At 38.5% G+C, this 21400-nt stretch overlaps 1 protein-coding gene across 1 annotated transcript in view; it reads left to right on the top strand.

Moving 5' to 3' along the window:
* LOC108755456 (toll-like receptor 6) overlaps positions 1-19393 on the top strand; it is a 52405-nt gene extending 33012 nt beyond the window's left edge. Inside the window, exons 2-3 of the mRNA XM_018498467.1 lie at positions 18568-18638; positions 19047-19393. The gene's annotated coding sequence lies outside the window, so the exon portion shown is untranslated. The remainder of the gene's footprint in view (positions 1-18567; positions 18639-19046) is intronic.
* Positions 19394-21400: the final 2007 nt, after the last annotated feature.

A 21400-nucleotide genomic window follows, 5' to 3' on the forward strand; every position in this document is an offset into this window, starting at 1 on the left:
GTCCGAAGTTACTTTCCGAACTTTTGCATAATGCCGACCGTAAAGCGCGCACGTGTGTGTACGTGCTGGCCGATCGCGGCCGTGTAAGTTCTCACACGGGCGTACGTGCGTAAGGAGCGTAGAGGGACCGTAAGAGGGACGGCGCTTAAGCGCACTTTCCAAGTAGTTGCCGAAATGCAATTGTGCGCGGCGGGACGTGGCGGCGATAACGGAAATCGTGACATACGCCGCATTTTCTCCTGGCACGATATAGACTCGGAACGATGGAACTACAATATTTTACCTATCGAATTTAGGCAGTTCGGGAGCGTTCGTACATAGTAAAGTGCAGTCCCAGTAACGAATATTCCTCCGTGCTCTCTGTTTAATCGAGCACGTCTCGCGATGAGATTCCGCGCTTGTGTGTGTGTGTGTGTGTGCGAACAAATTAAACAAACTCCTTCGGACTAGTCAAATTTAGCACAGCTCACGACTAACATACTTGACGTGTGATTCCGTTCGCGCGTGACCAAGCAAACTGCTCCAAGCAAAAGAACGTCTCGGTCTCGAGGGGGGAAAAAAAAAGAGATCTAAACGAGCTAAGATTTGAAGTTTCTGATTACTTCGTAAGCCTCAATTCAACTTGGACCATTACGAATTATGTTATGCGTTTCTGAACACCCTTTCGGAGTTCCGTGGTCGGAAAAATGGCTCTGCGAAACGCAGTTTCGCGTTCTCGAATACAGCGAAGAAATTCCGAGACTCCCATTAAGGAGGAATTAAATGCGACGAATATTGTTTTTATTCGGACTTGTCGCAAACCTCGGTCGGTCCAATTACCCGGCTAATCCCGCAAAAAGTCCGCGCAGATTTCGCACAGCGATGGAATCACTGCCGCCGGCTCTCCGCGCGTATATTTGGCTAAAACTTGGTTAAAACCCGAAATCCGCGGGTGAGGCTTGCAACCCCGATCACTATTTAAATTCAATTGCGCGAACTATGTTAATTTGACAGAGAGAAAGAGAGCACAGCAAGAGTGAGAAAGAATGGGGGGGAGGGTAAACGCGAGGAGGATAGCGAGAGAGAGAGAGGTAGCGCTGTGTCAAGTGAAGCGGAAAATCTAGTAACAGTTTTCAGGGGCGGATCCAAAAGCTTTATTCAGTAGAGTTGAAGCGAGTTCGGGGGACGGTTAGGTGGCGAGCAAGAACAAAGCTGCGGAAGGAGGGAGAGTAAAGGATGCTTGAAAAAATTTATCGAGCGCGGCACTTAACTGCAGGCATGCTTTAAGCCAACTCGCGAGATTGTCGGAGACCGTCCTCGGTATATGTTTACCGAGATTTCTGATTCCATGCAAATTTCTTTCATTGGAGATGAAACGCGTTCGCGTATTCAGCTTTTACAATTATTTCCACAATCCTTATGCCACGCAATATTTTCGGCTCTAAATGTATTTAATTGTACGTAAAAAGTATATGCCTGAGAAGAGTTAGATGACAGACATTTTAAATTAATATTGCATTACGAAGCTGTTTCAGAATTATTTGCTCGATAAATAATTTTGTCATTAAATCGTAAAAGAATGACAGAGTCCGTGGAAACATTTCAGCGCAATCTTTGTTAGTGATTTCGAAAAATATATCTCTCCAATTTACGAAATTTCAGCTAGTAGGAAATAAAAAAGATATTCAATTGGAGAAAGCTGTGATTATAGATACATACGAGTAGTTGTATATAATTTTCATATTTACTGAAAAAAAGATTCTGATAGTAGCTACAAATGTTGAATGAAATTATTTCACTTAACATTTGGTAGCTATTTTCAATGTAAAATGTGAATATTGTTACAACGTTTATCTACAATGCTTAGTTGTTAGCATTATTCTGGAAAGAAAACGTTTTATCGTAATAATCTCGTAAAAAAATAAACATATAAAACGGTGTGAAATGTTAAAGACCTTTGTAATGTGTTGTTTTCGTAACATAGCAGACCGAGAATGGTATACGTGTATTCTATTCTACTGCATAGTGTTTTCTCTGGAGTCATAGAATTCAGTATTAAAGCAGTTCAGCCCGGATAATCCTTGAATGAAGGGATGACCGTGCAAGAAAAAAAAAGCGGGATAAATTATCAAACAGTACGTACAAAAGAATTAGAGATCGGAGTGAAGCGGCGCGTTTTACTATGTGTATGTGCGAGCGAAAAAGTTAAAAACACAAAGGAGAAATATAGCCGGCGGAGAGAAAGGAGCAAAATGCCGTAGATTACGTTCTTTCGACCTAATACATAATTTCGCAGTGTTTCGCGGAGAGACCGGACTCGTTACTCTCCGCCCGTCTTTCTTCTTCTTCTTCTCTTTTTTTTTTTTACGGAGAATAGGAGCGGAGAAAATGTGAAAGAGCCGCGCCATCCATCTCGCTTCCGGCGACGACGCTGTATATACAGGCACGGAGTTGTGTCACTGGCCCTACCGACAAATCCTGGGCTCGTTTGCGCGAAATGACTCTTACATCGTGTCAGCCGGGATATAGCTCAATCCGTATCAGGATCACCGAGCGTAGCCGCAAGATCGAGTGACGAAACACGAGCTTTATACGTTTCCTGAATATCGCCATGTTTATCCGAAATTTAATTTTCAGTCGTAATATGTGTACATTGCCGCAGGAATGTATATTCAATTTTGCGCGGTATCGTGTATATTACAGTTTACAGTTACGTAGTAAATAGTTTATAATCGTATGCTCATGACGATTATTATTAGCTGGTCAGTATCCACCACCGACGCTGAAAATACATCATCTTTAATAAATAATAAAGTAAAATTGATAAGACCGAAAATTTCCTCTTCAACTGTTTGAGATTTTATTCTTTTTCTTTAATAAAATATCTGTTTATAAAATTATTTAATATTCATCGGTCTGTTTTAAAGTAAGTAATAAATAACTGAACTAATAAAGAAGATAAGATGATCAGGTTTTATATACTATCGAATATATTGTTGAATATGTTGATTACTGAATTGCATTTTACGAACACTTAATAACAAGATTATTATTTATTATTTCATCGCAAAGGCAACGTGGTTGGTCAAGTGCAGATATCGTTTTAAAACATTTCGCCGTTCGCTTTAACTCTCTACTTCTTCATGTTTTCGCAATTTTTGACGTTATGTCGCATGTCGGAAACGGAAAGGGTTACGTGACGCAAAGAGAGCGTGCTTATTATTACTTTTCGGCCGTTGCGCCCTTCCGCATATCCGACGAAAATGTTTTTCAATTCTCGCTCGTACACAACTTCCGCCGAACGAACGCGAACTTTATATCTCTCCCCCCGCCCCCCCCTCTCTCTTCCCTCCCGGTGCTGTTTGCGAAAGAATCAACTTTATCCCGCTATTTCCATAGGACTGCATGCGAAAATGTCAACTTTATATTGCTACCATCGCCATATTATACGCGATATCGGTACATCCCACTTTCCGGTCGGTGGCTGCGGAATCGGGCGCACGTTCGCGTTGACCGCGGCCGCGAAGCCGATCAAACGACAAATCCACACGTATACACTCGCGCGATATCGAAAGAGCTTTTACACGTCGTATGTGATCCCCTGGTCCGCGGAGCACCGCGTGATTCACATAAAAATCGGCAGAGTCCATAATGCACGGAGAACTCGTATCGCAAACATGAATATTTACCTTCCTCTTCATTGTTCGATGCATTGTTCTGTAGCGAAATTCCCTGTATTTTTCAATTAAGCTACTTCACTTGTTTAACATTGTACCGACATCGTACTGATTTGAGCGAAACAGAGGGCTACGTACAGCTGTATCATGTATTTTCTCAATAATAACCATTTAATTATATTATAAGCCCTAATTAACCGATGTTGTGTTAATTCCTTGAACATTTCGGATTGGTAGAGACAGAATTAATGAATCCTTCCTTTCATTTATTCCTGAATTGAATCTTTTCTGCTAATCAAAACTGTTTTCGTTAACTTGAATTATAATCATTACATTAACTCAAAATTATTTTTCTTCGTCGGTGAACAATCACGATGCATCCATTGTGCTGTTGCGTAAAGTTTTGTAAGAATCTAACTTTTTCGAGTTTCAAAGTTTCTCCCGTAAAGAAATGGTGATCCCGTTACTTTTTAGTATAATTATTATTGTTGTCAATGGCTATAAAACTACATTTTTGCAAACAAAGTTATTTGCCATTTTTCTTCAATTAAATGCCGCGTCGTCTCGTTATGTACACAGCGTACAAAAGAATATAGATATTATTTGTAAAAACATGAGAAATGTTTATTAATGTTATTTTTAACAGTTTCTGGATAAATACGGCGAAATCCAGCTCTCTTATTCTTGGGCATTATTTTTCACACTTGGCTTATGTACAATAATAAACGAGCGATGAAAAATATTAGCGAAAACAAGCTCACGTATTAATTATAAAGTTAATTAACGAGAAGAACGGATTTTGTGGTTTGTCTTAAAAACAATTATAATTGATATGTCGGTTTTGATATATTGCAGCACGCCATGCAATGTGGTCGATTACTATATGCTGATCAATCACTGTACCTGTTACCCTATTCGTTTGGACTTTATCACACCCTGTCGCCCTAAAGTATGGTTAATAAATAATGTACAACTCATTAGCAAATGATTAATAGAACTTGAACATTCAAGAACATGTCGATCACGAGTACGTACTGGCGAGGCACTCTATTTCGCGGTGCGTCAAAAATAGGCGAATAGCGCACCGTAAGTTTGACAGATCGTTGGGAAAATAAATGAAAATCGAAATGCCATCGTCACAGTGCGAAAATGATCGTCTGAGCGTGGAGTGCTGCGCCGCTCGTTAGCGCTCTGCCTTCTGGAACGTGCGAGAGGTTTTAATGATCGAGCCTATCGCAAGGAAGTCGAAACGCGCGGCTCTAACTACGCGGGGCCGATTCGCATACGTATCTCGTTGTACCTTCATTAGCGGAAATTCGCCTCTGGAATGCATGAGAAAAAAAGAACGGCAAGAGCGGGCGTGTCGAGTTGCTCAGCTGGAAGAGAAATCGCTAATCAAATGGTAGGAGGGGATATACGGGGAAAGTATTGAACCTTCACTAATTGCTTTTTTTCTAACATGGAAAACTTGTTACTCGATTCGGTTATAATATTTCTATTCATTTCGATACGTACGCGAGGATATTGTGCAAAATATAAAAAAAAAAAGTTATTATATATTTTTTTCAACTTCAAGCTAGGTGAGCTGTATAGATAAGCAAATAATTTTTCACAACGTACAAATTTATAATTAATTATTATATTTGTTTTTAATATTTAATAACTTTATAATTGAAATAGATTTAATATTTTATAAATGAAATAGATTAATAATGAAATTTGCTTGCACGCCTTTTCGCTAAATAATCATTAATGATACCTTTATATTATATATTTATTCATCCATCTGTTTGACAAAATATGTTAACGTTTTCTCTTCTTTTGACGATAGCAATGAGTAATAATTGAAACATCTCTGTTCCTTCTCGACTCTGTTCTATATCTTTAATCTAAACGACCGTCTGGGGGAGGGGTCGGAGACAAGCCTAATTGTTCGTCGAGCATGAAAAGCGCTTCTGTGTGTTGTGCTCGTGCGAGTAAACTCGAAACGCCCAGGATCGACGTAAACATCGAATCGAAACGGCGCGATGGGGAGGACAATTGGCGCAGGGGCGTCGGTTCTATGCGTCATTCGACATCAAAGAGCACCTCGCCCGACCGAAGGGCCGAAATCTACATATACCGCGTTTCCACCCCTCTCATCCCGGGCTACTCGTCTACTCGTAACGCATTTAAAAATTATTTGTACGAGAGTCCATGTTTAACGATACCTATTGTGCGCTTTTCACATTCTTTCTCTAAAAATGTTGTTTTTTTTTTCTCTGTCGCTTTCTCTTCGAAAGCTTTGTGAGTTCGACATTCGTCTTTCGCTTTCGGAGTGAGAGCCAACGCTCAGGGTAGCTGGACTCTTTAAAACATGTACCTTTGTAAAGGTACTTTTGTTAATGGACGTAGTGTTCGGTTCGCAAACTGCTATCGTATTGCCCTTAATGGACTTTATCTATTCAACGACACAAGTATTAATAACATTGCGGTCATATGGGGGTCCCACTGTAAGCGATACTTTGAATATGGATAGGGTTACGTTTGTTTTGCTACACGAAGGCGAGTTGTGTGTGTGTGTGTGTGTGTGTACAAGTGGTCATATGTACAAGTTAATAATTGCTGCACGGCGATCTTTCCGACAGATTGAACTCTGCAATCTAACAAGTTTCACAATCCCAATCTTTAGGGTAACATCAGTTAATTACCTCTTTAGATAACTTACACACATTACGTATTTGAAAAAAAAAAATCTGTTTAACGAGAGAATTTAGAAATGAACATTGATGTATCTCTTTAATTATAATTTCAATTTTGCAAGATTTACGTGACAGCAAGCAGTATTTAAAAAACGTGTCGCGGGTCTATGGGTTTAATTATCAAACCTGAATTTTGTCGTCGCACAATTCGTGCATTCGTTTATTTATTGCATTTTCGATACGGGCATTCGTATGCGTATCGCGCATCACGTAATGCATTCATCGCTGAAAACTTGCGGTACGGAATGTGTCCGTGGGCGAGCGAAAAATACATGTGCACATGTGAACGCGAACCTGGCTCGTTTACACGAGAAAGATGCACTATTGTGCTCGGTCGGACGGCTCAACTTGTATTCGTATCCGCTTAAATGACAAATGGAAGCGTACAGAATGCGTATTGGGTACACGTTTTACCAAGACTCGAAACCCCCGCTCGATCGGGACTGTAACCGAAATTAGAACGTATTTCAGGGAACGATATTCCATCTCTTCCCTCCGTCGTCGATTTCTGTATTTATTTTCGTTCCGAATTACGCTCTCCAAATCTCTCAATTCAGAAAACGGCACGTCGATTTAATACAACACTACACTAAATGGAAAGCTGTATCCTTCTGTAGTTGTTAATCGGTTGGGGGGGGGGGGAAGAGGGGGGAGTTATACATTTAAAAATGTTGTTTTGTTATTTCTTTTTCACATATGTATAGATATTTATTAATTTGCTGCTTTTATCGAGCTGCCTTTATCAATACAACGTGTAAATTTAAATGAAGCGTAAAATGCCATATATTGTATTGTATATATATATATATGTATATATATATATATAAAGAATGCTTTCCCACGAGAGATAAATGTGATGTCTTTTAGAAATAAAGTTCGCAATCGGATCCTTTTGATCTGACAAGAAGTTTAATTAACATCGATCGTTAATCCCTTTGAAACTTCATATTGGACCGCATCATTTTCTAGTCGCTCGCCATCGCAAATGAGAGATAATTTATCATTAAAGTGCATTTATCTAAATTGGAACATCGTGATACTATAAATTATTCCTCAACATTTTCTCTCTCTCTCTCTCTCTCTCTCTCTCTCTCTCTCTCTTTCTTTCTACTAGGATATTATCTCGACATCTTAGGATATTCTCCGGCGCGGATAAAGTTGTTCAGGCGCATACTGTCGTCCGTATCTGAAATAATGATCTCTATTCCGAAGGAAAATCATCGAATCCTAATGCATCGACGATTGAACGACAAATCCGAACACGCCAGATCTCGTTCACGCTAAACAGTCTCTTACCTTGCGCCCTACGATATAGCGGGAATCGTATCGGAAATAGCGGCTCGAAATGGCCAGAATCAAAATTGGCATCATTTCGTAACGTCATTATCTTTCAGAGAATGCTATTACACGAACCAATTTCAAAGTCCAATGATGCGTTATACGAGCGTCTCTTTCCTCCTTATCCGTTTCGAATTCTTCCATTCCTTCATTTCCTTTATTTAAGATTATCCCAAAACAATTATACTTTAATCGTGCAGAATATATTTTATCAATACAATCATCTCTTCCACTGGATTAATCGGTTATCATCGATTATTTTAAAGCGTGATATGTTTAAAGTAAATCAATTTTTCACATTTGAAAAAAAAAAAAAACAAGTTTTACCGAGTAATAAGTATATTATGTTTTTTCCAAAAATCTTATATTTTGAAGCATCACGTTACGTTAAAAAAAGTAATATAAATTATCTTAAAAAAAAAAAGTATGTATGACAATTCAGTAGTTTATCATAATTGATTAAATGAGTCAATATTATAACCGATTAAGTAGATGCAATTGTTGTTAATGAATTGGCCATCAACGATCCCGTTTTCATCAATTCCATTCTTCCTCCTCGGCTTGCCTTTTCTGTCGTTCCCGTTAGTCGGCGAAATTGTCTCTTTCGTTCTCTTCGATCGGCAACGTCCGTTCGACAATCTTTTTGTCGTCAGCGCGGCGAAACGAAACCAACTCGATGTTGCGGCACGCAAATCTCCGGCGATTTCTATTCCGCTATTTTCTTCCGTTTTCCTGCTCTCCCTCGGCCCCCAGCTCGCTTTGTCCGCTTGCCGGCCGCGCGTTAGCCAGGTCAATTTTGCGATTAAGCAATCTGACGCTCGAACGGCGATAGTAATGACGGTGGAAAAAGGGAAGAGAGAGAAGGAGAGGAGATCGAACCGGTTCGCGCGCAGGTTACGACTAATTTAAAGCGGCGCTCGTTTCACGCACGCGGAAGAGCAGAGGTTTCACAGCGGATCGCGTTTATTACACGGCACTCTTCATACGTCGAGCGTGCGTTTTTCGCGCGGAATTATTTATTGAAAGTTGACCGTTTGCACGATGAAATCCGTCTCCTGACGCTTCACGTTTGTTTCCCGTGGAAAATTGTGTTTACGTATCGCGTTAGATATTGGATCACGCTGTTCGCATCGATCGAAATGTCCATAGTCCTGAAGCGATGCCGGATGCCCATTGGATCGATTCGCTGAATAAACAGCGTCTACCGTGCAACGAAAGCGAATCCATCGATTCGATTTAATGATGCGAGAGGCTTACTTGGAGTATCGTTTCCGAAGTGCTCTTTAACATTTCTTTATTCCGTTTCGATGGTCGACTGGTTCACAATTAACTTCCGTATACAGCTTTGTAATGTATTCGTGATTTAAAGCTACGTATCAAAGTTTGGAATGTCCTAAACAATGTCCTTTTTTTTTGTATATATAAAGATTAACAATATTTATATTTGTGAATCTATTTTAGCAATTTTTGCAGAAATATATTTTTTCTTTTAATATCTAATTTAATATCTAATAATAGTAGAATAAATTAAGAAATGCTTGGCACTCCAATGTCGAAGGTTTTTCGATCGTCAAAATTTGAATATTAAAAATAGATTGTGCTTTGAGAACTGCGATTAAATAGCAAGGGTTACCTTGAGATTTTTATTTGTCCTTGTTTTAACAGAATTTTAATTCGGTGATCAGGAATGTTTGAAAATTAAAAAATAAAATGAAAAAGAAATTGTCGTTGAGGAAATACAATTTCTGAATAATATAGAAAAGAAGTGACTATAGTTGGCGAATATCGTAATAATGTTTGTCGACTGAAAATACAAAGTAATATATGAAAGTACGATTTTTACGCGATCAATACTTTATAAGCGTCTATACAGCGATTATGATCGAGAATAAATCGAATAGACGGCATGGCGGCACCAGGAAACGTTTTGGACCTTCCGGAAGGCTTTTCCCCGCGCGACAAAGAACTTTCCGCGACACTGAAAGCCGAGATGCAAGTTTCCTCCTCCTTGCGTTCCCGTGCGCTTTCGTGCTGCCGAAGTCTGTGAAAGAGAAGTCGACTTGGTTTTAAATACGGCAACGAAGTAACCGTACGGCATCGTGCGGCGCGCTTGTTGCCATCGCGTCATGATGTAAGGGTAAGCTGAGAGCGAGCGAGTTTTCCGTAGACTTTCTCAACTCTGCTACAACGAGGAACCTTCAATTTTAATGAAGCAAGCGCAGAGTGGGAGAAAGAGAGAAAGAGGAAATATACAAGGGAGTAAAGGCATCGCCGCGGCCCTCTTGGCTGAAGAAACTTTCTCCCCGGATCGCCCTCCCTGAAATCCTACCGGGGGCGAATTTCAGAGCCGCTCTGAATATTCGACCCGAAGTTTCGCCCGAAAATACGCAACGACCCGCCTCCGGAGCGCGGCCAATGCTGGCGAAAGAACCGGGAATAATACGAAGAGCGACTATTGAGAGTCCGCTATTAATTCGACCGGCGCGGGTGCGATCGTATCCGGTTATAGAAGCAGCATACACGAACGAACAGTATTACGTCGCGTTGGTATAATAACAGCGGCGTGGGCACGATAATAACGCGCCGCGCGTGAATTTTGTAGAATAATCCGGTCGGATAATAACGGCTCCGATCTCTCGTGGATGCTGGCTGGCGCGACGAGTTCAATCGTCGAATCGCGATTTGGTTATAATCACGGCAGCGCGATGTGTTGCCTTTAGATATTCGAACGAGATGTCGCGCGTTTTAATTCACACTACTATTTCATGCTACCATCGTGTGTGGCCGATTGTGTTACTAGAAACGGAATCAGCGTTATTACAGGGAATACAGGAATTCAAAATTATACGTTGTGTGATTCTATGTTATTATGTAAAGTGTCAAATCAAAAGAGAGACAGAGAGAGGGGGGGGGAAGGGAGAGAGAAGAAACAGATGCAGTCTGCCACCCTCAATTTCATGCAGATCACTATTTATTAACAACTGAAGAAAAGAAAATTCAATTAGAACACTTAAAATATAAAATATCTAGCACGTTTATTAAAAAAAAAAAATTTTTAAAGTTCAATTTTAATTAAATTAGTTGATAAATTATTTAACCAATTAATTTTAATCTATTAGAAGCTATATAGTTTCCTTACTTCAAAAGTGTCTAAAAAAAAATCAAATTTTTCGAAAAAGGGAAAAACCTATTTTTCAACTTAACGACAGAAAATTATTACAATATTAATCAAATGATATTGGCAATAACTTTTTTCGTCATTTTGGGGTTTTACAATCCCTAAAAAAATCATTCTTTTTGAGTTGTAATAATTTTGATGATTTTTTTAAACTAAGTTTACTTTTTATGACGAATATAATGTTTAGTCAACTTATTTATGATAATAACTCGAAAATTACGTTTCTTGAAGTACGTCACTTTTGAAGTAAGAGAGCGATATCTGTAAATTAATTGGGATGAGTTTAATTATGGTTTACATAAACTTAATTGCGCTTTACGCCTAAAGTCCAAAATGCCTTATATTATCTCACGAGAGAGAGAGAGAGAGAGAGAGAGAGAGAGAGAAGTTTATAATTTGCATATTAATTTAATATAAATGCAAACATAAAGGATAAACCGTAGTACGGTGTAATAGAATATTAATATATTTTGGTTCCACCGGGATCGTCCTTCAGCTCAATAAAACCAGACCGATTAATCGAGAGATTTCCGGGGCACAACATAACTCGCCAAAAGATTGCCTTGAGAAATCTGATTCGAGAGTTCTTTTAGCACCGATGGACACGGCGGATAAGAATACTGGGGGATTTATGGCGAGCGAACGAGCAAGCGAGCGAATGAGTGCGCCGCCGACGTCGGCGAAAAGTCCAGATTTTCGTCCGATACTTCTTCACGGCGCGTATATACGCCTATCCCACCGGGGTCGGTCGGTCGGTCTTAATTAACACACTCGCATTATACCCTCCCCTGGGCTGAATGGTTGAAACAAAGGATAGCGCCCGCTTTGTTCCTCCCATCGACGAAGGCTCTTTCGCACGGTCGCTCAGCCCGTGGATAGGGCGTGTCCGCTCGCATAAGCTCCCTTCGGAACCAGTTTCACTTGTTTGTAAACACACGGGAGGATTTCCATTCACCCGGAGGTATTCCGCCTCAAGACCACATCGTCGCGCACGGTCCATTTCATTGCTTCTCGACGGGAACTCAAATCGTCATTGTCGTTCGCTAGAAAGTTCCGCGCCGCTTCGAATCGCCAATACGGCTGATCCTCGCGCTAGCTCGTTTCTCTCTTTCTCTTTCTCTTCTCTGTCTCCTCTCGGAGAGGGTTTTCTGCTTAAAAACAATCATCGCGTCGCCGAACTCGCGCGTAAAACGAACGGAGGCAACCGAGAAGGTATCTCTCGGAAGCGAGTAAAACCTCGAACTGCAAATTGACTTGTAACGTTTACAGGAAATCCGCCGGCCTCTTCTCCACTACTTCTCTACTCGCCTTCGACGAAGCGAACACGTCGTCGTCGTACTACCGCCGGTCGCGCGCAAGGATATAATTTCATTTTCCGCTCTTTGAACGCTTTGTTTTGCGGATTATTCACGCCTCCATCGGTTCACGCTCGGGGATTCCTTTCCAAAGAAAGGCCTGTTCCGCAGCCTTTCGCATTATAGCCTCACTGACTCCCGAAACGATCGACGATGGCTTTTTAAGTGAGCGGATTTAGAAATTGTAAGAGCGGAACGTATTTAAATCATCGACACTCTTCTCTAAAAAAAAAAAAACATAAAGCAAACTATTAGAAAGGTCCAAAAATTTGAATGAAAATATGAGATTTATTATCTTATCTTATAATAAAGAAAATTAAATCGGTAATTAGTAGTCTGAAATTAACAACGTTGTGCATTATTACAAGGAGGGAACATAAAATTTGTTAACCCTTTGGAACCAAAATCTGTACAACACGCGTGTTGACGTTGGGTCTATAAAACTCATTTAATTTATTTTATGTTAATTAAAAAGTTCGTTTAAAAGCACTAATTAATTTTTTATTAAATATTTTTAATTGTTTATTACTTTGACTTGTGTCTGCGCTTTATTGAGAGCTGTACCATTGTTTATACTTATTCATAATTGTACCGCTCTTCATATTTTACTTTCATCTTTAATGTTGTGTAATTTTTAATTTTCTTTTATTATTTAGTTAGTATTGTACTATTTATATTTAATTTAAAATAACTGATATTAAAAGAAATGAATACTGACTATATTTTAATAAGAATAATTTAAAATTGTAGATGTAACTTAAAGAAAATGGAATTGTTTAACATTTTTTAAATTTATAGTTGAGTGAGTCCACAATAAACTCATCATCTTTAAAGGATTAATAGCCCAAAATAAAAACAAAGCATGAAATATAAAGCATAGATTATCAATTATTTTTATAAATTAGATAAGTAATGAAACATAAAAAAATTGAGATATTTGCTCGGGTGTGCGAATCGGAGATGGATTTCAAATAATATGTAATACAATCTGTTTGGCGGATGACAATTGCATTTCTCACAAATAGACATCTCACGCAACCCCGTCGAGGTTTATTGCCGGACGAGATCTTCCGTCCGCGTACGCTACAATTTAAGTTATCCGGAGTTCTCGCGTTTCCCAAGCAGCGCTGCGTCGGCTCTAGAAAACACAAAGGGGTGTCCATTTGCCATCTGATAATAATTGGAAAAGTTATCGTCGGGATGGAGTTTTGCCCGCAACTAACATTTTCTCTCGAAACTATTCCGGCCGATGTAAAATGGAGAAACTTTCGCATCAAGGAATAACTTCCGCCGCTTTTGAATGATATTACTTCTTTCCGCCCGCAAATTCCCAGGAAGTGCCTCCGCGGCTTCTCGGAGGGACTTAAACGCGCCCAGTGATTTGTCTGGGCGGGAAGAGGAAAGCTTTCCACCACCGTCGTGTATACCGAGGCGCGTTACTCCTGAGAAGAGAAACTTGTTGTTCGCGAAATATAGAATATTTAATCTGTCGGATGGTGGGTTCCGCTTGGCGGTTTCACTCTAAAACCATATCTTGAGGTGCCGGTTCAAGCAGCTTTGATAGCGTTACCGTTTCGAGAAGTAAGGTGCTTTTAGAGAGCGGAATCATGGATCCCCAAAGTGTTAAATGATAACAATCGCTGAGCGAATTTGCGTCGAGGATCAGAAAGATGGCGAGACATTCGGTTCTTCACGGAGTCGCATTAAGCTTGATCTGCGATAAAGACTTCACGACCGTCCGCAGAGTAGAATTTATATCTTGGAAATTGCAATTTTAACTTTAATTCCGAGTTCTTTCGCGAATTCTCGGATAATTTTTCTTTAGAAAAGATTATGAAATATCATCAGTTTTTTAATATTAACTATTAAATAGTATTTAGTTAGAATTAAATAGTATTTAGTAAATAAGAGAGTTAAAATTTTCAATATAAAAAAATTGTATTAACTGTAAAATTGAAACTATTCTAAGCTTGATGACGCGTGTTGATAGTTTATAATTGAATTTAAATGAAAAATAAGACTTTATTATTTAATTACATCTAAAATGTCGAAAATTCTTTATCGTTTAAAATCAGTGCTCTTATTTTAGCTGAGGAAAAAATTATTATCCAAGCACATTCTATTATTATCTTTATTATATAATTATGCAAGAAAATATTATACGATCACAATCATGATACGTTATATAAATAGCGATTATCGAGAGTCGTTTATTATAAACAGAGGGGGAAAAGATTAAGAATAGTAAAATTGCAAATTTTAATTTTACCTCACTGAAGAATATCGGAATAAATTCGCAGTTTGCAGCTAAAATTGATTGCAGTCAAATAAACTGCTTGTGAGTTTGTCATTCGTATCTTTTTAGTCGAATATTGTGACGATCACGTAATTCTGCTTTGAGAAAAGGAGGATAAGAAATAAAAATTTTCTCGGAGATCTGCTAAAATGATGACATAACTTTTTTTTAGCGCAAAGCAATGACGTTTGATTGGTTAAAATTTACGTGAAATTTGAAAGGTTGAAATATGAAAATTGCGAAAGTTCACTGATGATCGCATGATTGACTCCGGAGACAGATGTGTGCCATCGACAGAACGCAGATCACTTGCGAAGCGCAAGTAACTTGCAGGGCATGCTTGAAGATTTTATAGAAAGTTGAATTATCCTTCAATCTTTCCCTCAATCCAGCAAATCCTTCAACGAAAAGGAAATTCCAACAAAATCTCGATATATAGTGGAAATGGATGTTGTTATTCTGCAATAATAGAAGAAATTCAGTGAACGCCCTTATTATTCGCTAGTGGTAAATTCAGATTCAAAGAGAACGGGCGAACAACCGCTCTTGGAGTCACTGTTAATTTTCGATACATTTGCGGGAACGGAAAATCGACAGATACGCCGAAGCTTATGCGCCGCGCACGGCACATCGCGAATCCGACGCTTTCATTACCCAGCCAAATTGAATTTCACGAGGATTGTGTTACTTTGCCGCCTCGCGGCTCCGCTATTTCCATTTTGGTCAACTATCCGCGAATATAATGCCGTAGCAGTACCCCAAATGTTCAGTTCGTTTATTGCTACTTGACTACGGTGGCTTGGCAAGAAGAAAATCAGATTGCAACGATGCGTGAATGATTTCCCAGCGAAAAAAAAAAGAGAGATCAGGCCAAGCATATGTTTATTAAATATAAATAAATGCGAATAAAACGGCATTTGATATCTCTTCGGTTGATGCTTTGAATTAGCGAATACTCCACATGCAAATAATTTTTTAAGGAAACGCGACCTATGAATGTACCCACAAAATATTATATTTTTCGTTACTATATTGATATGTGAATTTTATAAATTTTTTTTACTGTTCAAATAATCACTATTCAACGTGTCGTTTATATTTTTAAGTATCGGTTTTAATGTAATTTGGGAACAATATATACTGTAGAACAATATATGTGCTATAAAAAAAGGTTTTTTTAATTAAATTTGCTCAACAATGTCCTCAGCAAACATACTGACAGATTTTATTAAAAGATGATTTTATGGAAAGACTCCTTTTTAATACGCGCGCGCTGAACAGATATTTATCGATCGCTTTTGAAATTCTCGTTTTTTCATAGCAAAAATACTCATTGTTTCGTGACAAAAAAAAAAAATAGAATTCGTTTCAGGAAACGAATGAAAGAGCGTTTCAATCACGTCCCTAACGGCGTTCGGAGCGTCCGCACCCCGACGCGTTAAATAATCGTCGTGTCGGTCGCCGATTGTGATAGCGTTATTACTTTCAATCGACGTAATCCGGAGCGCCAATCGCGGCCGCATTGTGCCAGGGCACGCACTGACGAGTTGACGCGTCATTTACGGAAATTGTAAACGCTATGAAATTCTCGCGGCTCGCGTACAGAGCGGATCGACGAGGAGAAGGATTAACGATCGACATCGCGCGCATCGCGTCGCTCCAGTCACTCGGAACCGCCAATAGCGCGGGAATCCAATCGTACCTTGGTATTCCGGTTGTGTCCTGCCACCGTTACTACCGTTCCCCGAGCTCTCCACTCGGTCAAGAGTGATTTTTCGCAATCAATAACTTTGCTGTTTACGCATCGTTTCCTGTGTACCGGCGCTCTCTTCGCTGCCCCCGCGGGCGCGGCGTTGTAATTACATTTGCACCGTGCGGCGCGGCGCCGCAAAGCTTTCAGAATTCTCCTGACGGAATTTCATCGATCCACCAACCACGTTGGTATTGGTACGATCATAGAGGCGACCGGTCGTTGGCACATCTGTAATAAACGGGGCGACTCCATTGCTAGACGAAGGATGGCACGGCGCGACCGACTATTTGTTGCTTCTTTGAACGTTTAATTAAACTCGTGCGCGGATGCAAGCCAATTTCTCTTATTTCATTCGATTCACCCGACCACGCCGGCAAGTAGAAACGAGTATCGCTTCTGTAACAACCCTTCCTTTCTCATGTCGCATGCTGTTACCTAGACGTGTTATATATACGAAGCTGCACATAAATCTGATCTTCACCGTCTACTTGGAAGAGAAATTATTTTCTCTGCGAATTTATAACATGTATATATGACAAGCATAACACGGAGATAATATCTTTTTAATTATGTTTACAAACTTGCAGTATACATATACATATTATACGATAACGGAATATTTAAAATAAAATTATTATCAAAAGAAGTACATAATTATATTTAAGCAAAAAAGATTTTACGTCGAGACATTACATATTTTTCTATGTATTGAATTTCTATTATTTCTATACTGCATTTTGCAAATGAAACTTAATTATACACTGATTTTGTACAAACGTTTCGCGTGTCCTAGAAAGTCATAAAGTATTGCATATAAAATTGCAATTAATATTTAATACTCGACATTTAATTCTTAGATATTTTTCCTACAAGTAGTGTTTTTTGGATTATTGTTATATTAAAATTGATTGGATCAAAAATTAATTACGAGAGATCCGAGTTTAAATCTCGGCTGAGATAATATTTTTCGCAATAAAATTACAGGTCTCAAGATGCTTATCAGTATCATATTAATATCTTTCTAAGAGGTCCATTGATGAGCATTGATATTATTAAATTGTCAATTTAATCTGTAATATTATTCTCTAGCTCTGCTTAGAATTGCATTTCAAGTAATTGAAAATTAAATTTAAATTTGTCAATTATTGAAGCATTAAAAATCCAGCTCGATCGTTTGAGGCCTTCTGATTGCCTGTTTGTATATTCACAGTTTGTATATTTACGGTCTTCAGTACTTTGTGTTGAAAAATTATTAATTTACAAATAATGAAGACACACTTTAATAATAATTTACTCGTGCAGTAGTTGGAGAGGCATCTTCGTCTTTTTAAAAATCGAGGTTTTGTCCACCTAGGTACAACTACATGTCACGCCACTGTGTCGCTCGACACGTTCACCGAAGCGTAACACAGTTCGAGCCAGGAGAATTTCAAAACGACGGACATTTCCGCCGCAATGTCTAGCGCTGCTTCGGCCGTGACACTGCACAAATGTGTGGCATCGGTTTTTCGTGCGTACTCGCCACACTCCGCGTCGCGCAAAAGAATCTCCCTGATACGATGCGACGTGGCGGCGGCGCAAAAAGGAAATGCATTTTGACACGGAGCACAACCAAGCGGAAGTTTAAATGCATTTCTAAAACCACGGAGAAACTTTCAGCCTCACGTCGCCCGCGCCCGTCGTGGGAAAAATTAAAAAATATAACTTGTTAAAACTACACAGTAGCGGGGAAAAAAGTTTAATCCTTTATTCAAAGGAGTTGCTCTCAAGAATATAACATTTCTTGCAAAATGCAGTACGCAAATTCTCTAATTCTCTGTTTATTTTCATTATGCTTTTATTTTTTCACGTACCATATCTTTTTCATTCTCATTCTATCCTAAGTTTGGTCCATCATCATATTTATTTCATTTAGCCAATCTATAATGAGCAAAGGATGATTTTGAAGGATCTAAAAATTTAACTCGATATAGATGTGTAAATAACTTTGGACCATCAAAATAATTATGTAGGACGCTGAAATTAATTATAAAAATGTCAAAACTTTTGACAGCATTGCTAATCATGCTTGACATTTCTACGGGATCATTTTGCTGACCCAATAAAATTATTTTTAGGTTTGTGTTTAGTTAAATTTTTCGATTTTTCGTATACTCGAGAATCTCTACATTTAACTTGTTATTGTCATATTTAATTTTATATAATAATCATTGGGCATTAAATAATTTAATATAACCTTTCTTGTTTCAGATGTCAACTGTTTCCAAAAGTATTATTGAATCACGTTATGCAAGGAGCATTCGGAAATCGCAGTGAGGAATGTAAGTCGTTTTTTAATAAATTATTACAATATAAATATCAAGAAAGTATGAATATACATATATTTCTCGAAATATACGTGATCGCAGTAATAATCGGCTTTGGTACTGTAATCGTACTCCATCTGCGCAAATGAAGTAATATAGTACACATTTCCAGCGATTACATGGATAATGATTGATCGCTCGCTTATTGAAATTCATTACAATAATAAACCGCTCTATTATTATCATGGATTTATTAACGCAATATATTGTTAATGAATCATTCTTTTCGCGTGATCAATAATTGCATCACATATTGCGTGCGACACAAAGCGACTATTCGTTTGTTAAAGTGCATCTTGTCTAGTGAAAGCAATTAATGAAAATCGTTTCGCGTAACCCGTATCCTTTGTTTTTTTGTTACAGGATTCCTGACTGCTGCGACTTTTCTCTCTACTTATTATCAGAAGCATTTCTTACTATTGCAATGTAACCCGTAATACGGTGTCCGAATAAATAAGCGGTTATTCGTATTTTTGAAAATCGTGATAGCTTCGTAGTGAGCAAATGTAATTAGCGCGAGAAAAAAAAGCAAATTGGAGCATACTACCTGTAACTCGTATTGCAACGAAGTAACGTTTTTTCCTCTTTCTACTCGATGATAGTTTAATCGACGATAATCGATTTATTCAAGTTCTTCGGTAATTCTCTTGTTTAGTCGAAAGCGGAGATCGATGTACATAGCGAGAGTTTTGTATATTTGTAAAATAGATAGGGCATTTTATTATAAATATATTATATATATATAAATATATATATAAATATATAAATACATAAACAATAAAGTTATTTATATATATTTTAATCACAAAAGGTAAAGCGTACTTCTTTTTCTCATCCTGGCACACTCGGGCGATTTGCTTCGCCGTCGCCGTCGCCGTCGTTCGCGTCTCATTGTTCCGTTAAGCGGCGGGGCGGACGGACTGTGATCGGTAGATTGCGGCGCTTAATTTAAAATTCTATCAGCCGTTGTGTGTATAATGTATATCGATTTGTACAAAGTTACGTGAGAGCATTAATATCATTAACATCGACGAACGGCCGATTCGTTTATTTGAACCTTCCGCCCCGCGAAGGCCAACGTCAAGTCAGCAGGCAAAACAAGTCAATGGCGAAGTAAACGCCAAAAGCATTTAAATATTATTACATCCGGCATAACATTCGCCGCCGCGCGTTACTACGGCGCGCGTCGATGATTAATAGGGATACTCCGCGTAGCGTGACGTCGAGTAATATGTGCGCATTGTAATAATAATAACTCAGTACGAGAGGCATAAATTCGCGGATGGGTTAATTAGTACAAATTACTGCGGTATCAATTCTCGCCTGATGCTATATTGCAAGCGGTCCGGCGTGGCGTAGTCGCGCGGATCGGTGAATTAATTTTGTTAAGTCATATCTTGCGACGCCGAGAATTGTAGAGAGCTCACCGAACGAAATCGAGACTATGTGTAAATATTAGTTTTCTGTTGTATCGATGTACCATAATTGTATTAAAAAGCTAATGTCCCATTTGTAAATGTTGCTGCCCGTCGAGGCAGCAGCAATTAACGGAGATTATTTGCGTTTCGCAATAAAAGAAAAGGCTACAGTGACAACAATGGCGTCCTTAACTTACCCAGAAACGAATTCTCTTTACCCGGGAAAAATATTTAATTGTTCTTTCCTTAACTTTGTTACACGAACTTTCGGTATTGAAACATCTTTTTATTTCGTGCACAGCGATGTCTGCTTTGTAATAAAGTTAAATACAAAGAAAACTTGTTTATTTTATATACATATGTATACATATATTTCACTGTTTCAATTTTCAGATGTCATATGTTATTGGATCGTTGGAAGGCACCAAAGACGTCTTAACAGATTTTAGATTAAGAGATACGTAAAATATTCCTCCGAGAGATACTGCCGTAACGCTTTTTGATTCGAAATTTCCCTCACACCGTACTTTTGTACATATTGTACGCTTTCTAAGAGGAACATATCAAAGAGGAAATCTTCACGCAGTTCTATTACACGACTTGATGAGGAACTGTTCACATACCTGGAAAGCAGTTTCATATTTTTGAAATTATTTACAATAAGTTCTGAGAAAAAAAATTATGGAACCGTATACATGGCTGGGCAGCGTAATAATATCCCGAGAAGAAATTTAATATCTTCGATCTTCCTGCTATCGACAGTTTCACCGATGCCAAGTAGTAGGTATTTTTTTTTTTTTACGCTTTTTTAAAGATCAGCACAAAATGGAAAGCAATTAAATCTTTTTATCGAAACAAAATATGCATAATGGTTATAGAATATTTTTAAAGTGTAAATTTGCGAAATTTTTAAACAAACTTGGAATTTTTCAACCATTCCTAATAATGAAATTTTCAAAGTTAAACTTTTAGCTTTAGTTTATATTCAAGCCAATAAATAGCCGTAATGATGATATGTAAAGTTAGAAGAGAAACAAGTATAGAGTGAAAGGAAAAAAAGAAATTTTTATTGTCAAGATGAAGGTAGACCTACCTACATTAAAGGGAACAATTCCTATTGTCGACTTATAAAACGAGCCATGCGAATCGCTTTCGCGATATCCGCGAATGAATGCAATGCGAGATCGATCGCGATACAATGGCGACAGATCGCTCCTTCGTGCGGGCTCACCTTTCGGCTCTCGATCCTCGTCTCTCTCTCTCTCTCTCTCTCTCTCTCTCTCTCTCTCTCTCTCTCTC

Source organism: Trachymyrmex septentrionalis, unplaced genomic scaffold (genome assembly GCF_001594115.1).
Source record: "Trachymyrmex septentrionalis isolate Tsep2-gDNA-1 unplaced genomic scaffold, Tsep1.0 scaffold87, whole genome shotgun sequence".
NCBI classification, from domain to species: Eukaryota; Metazoa; Arthropoda; class Insecta; order Hymenoptera; family Formicidae; genus Trachymyrmex; species Trachymyrmex septentrionalis.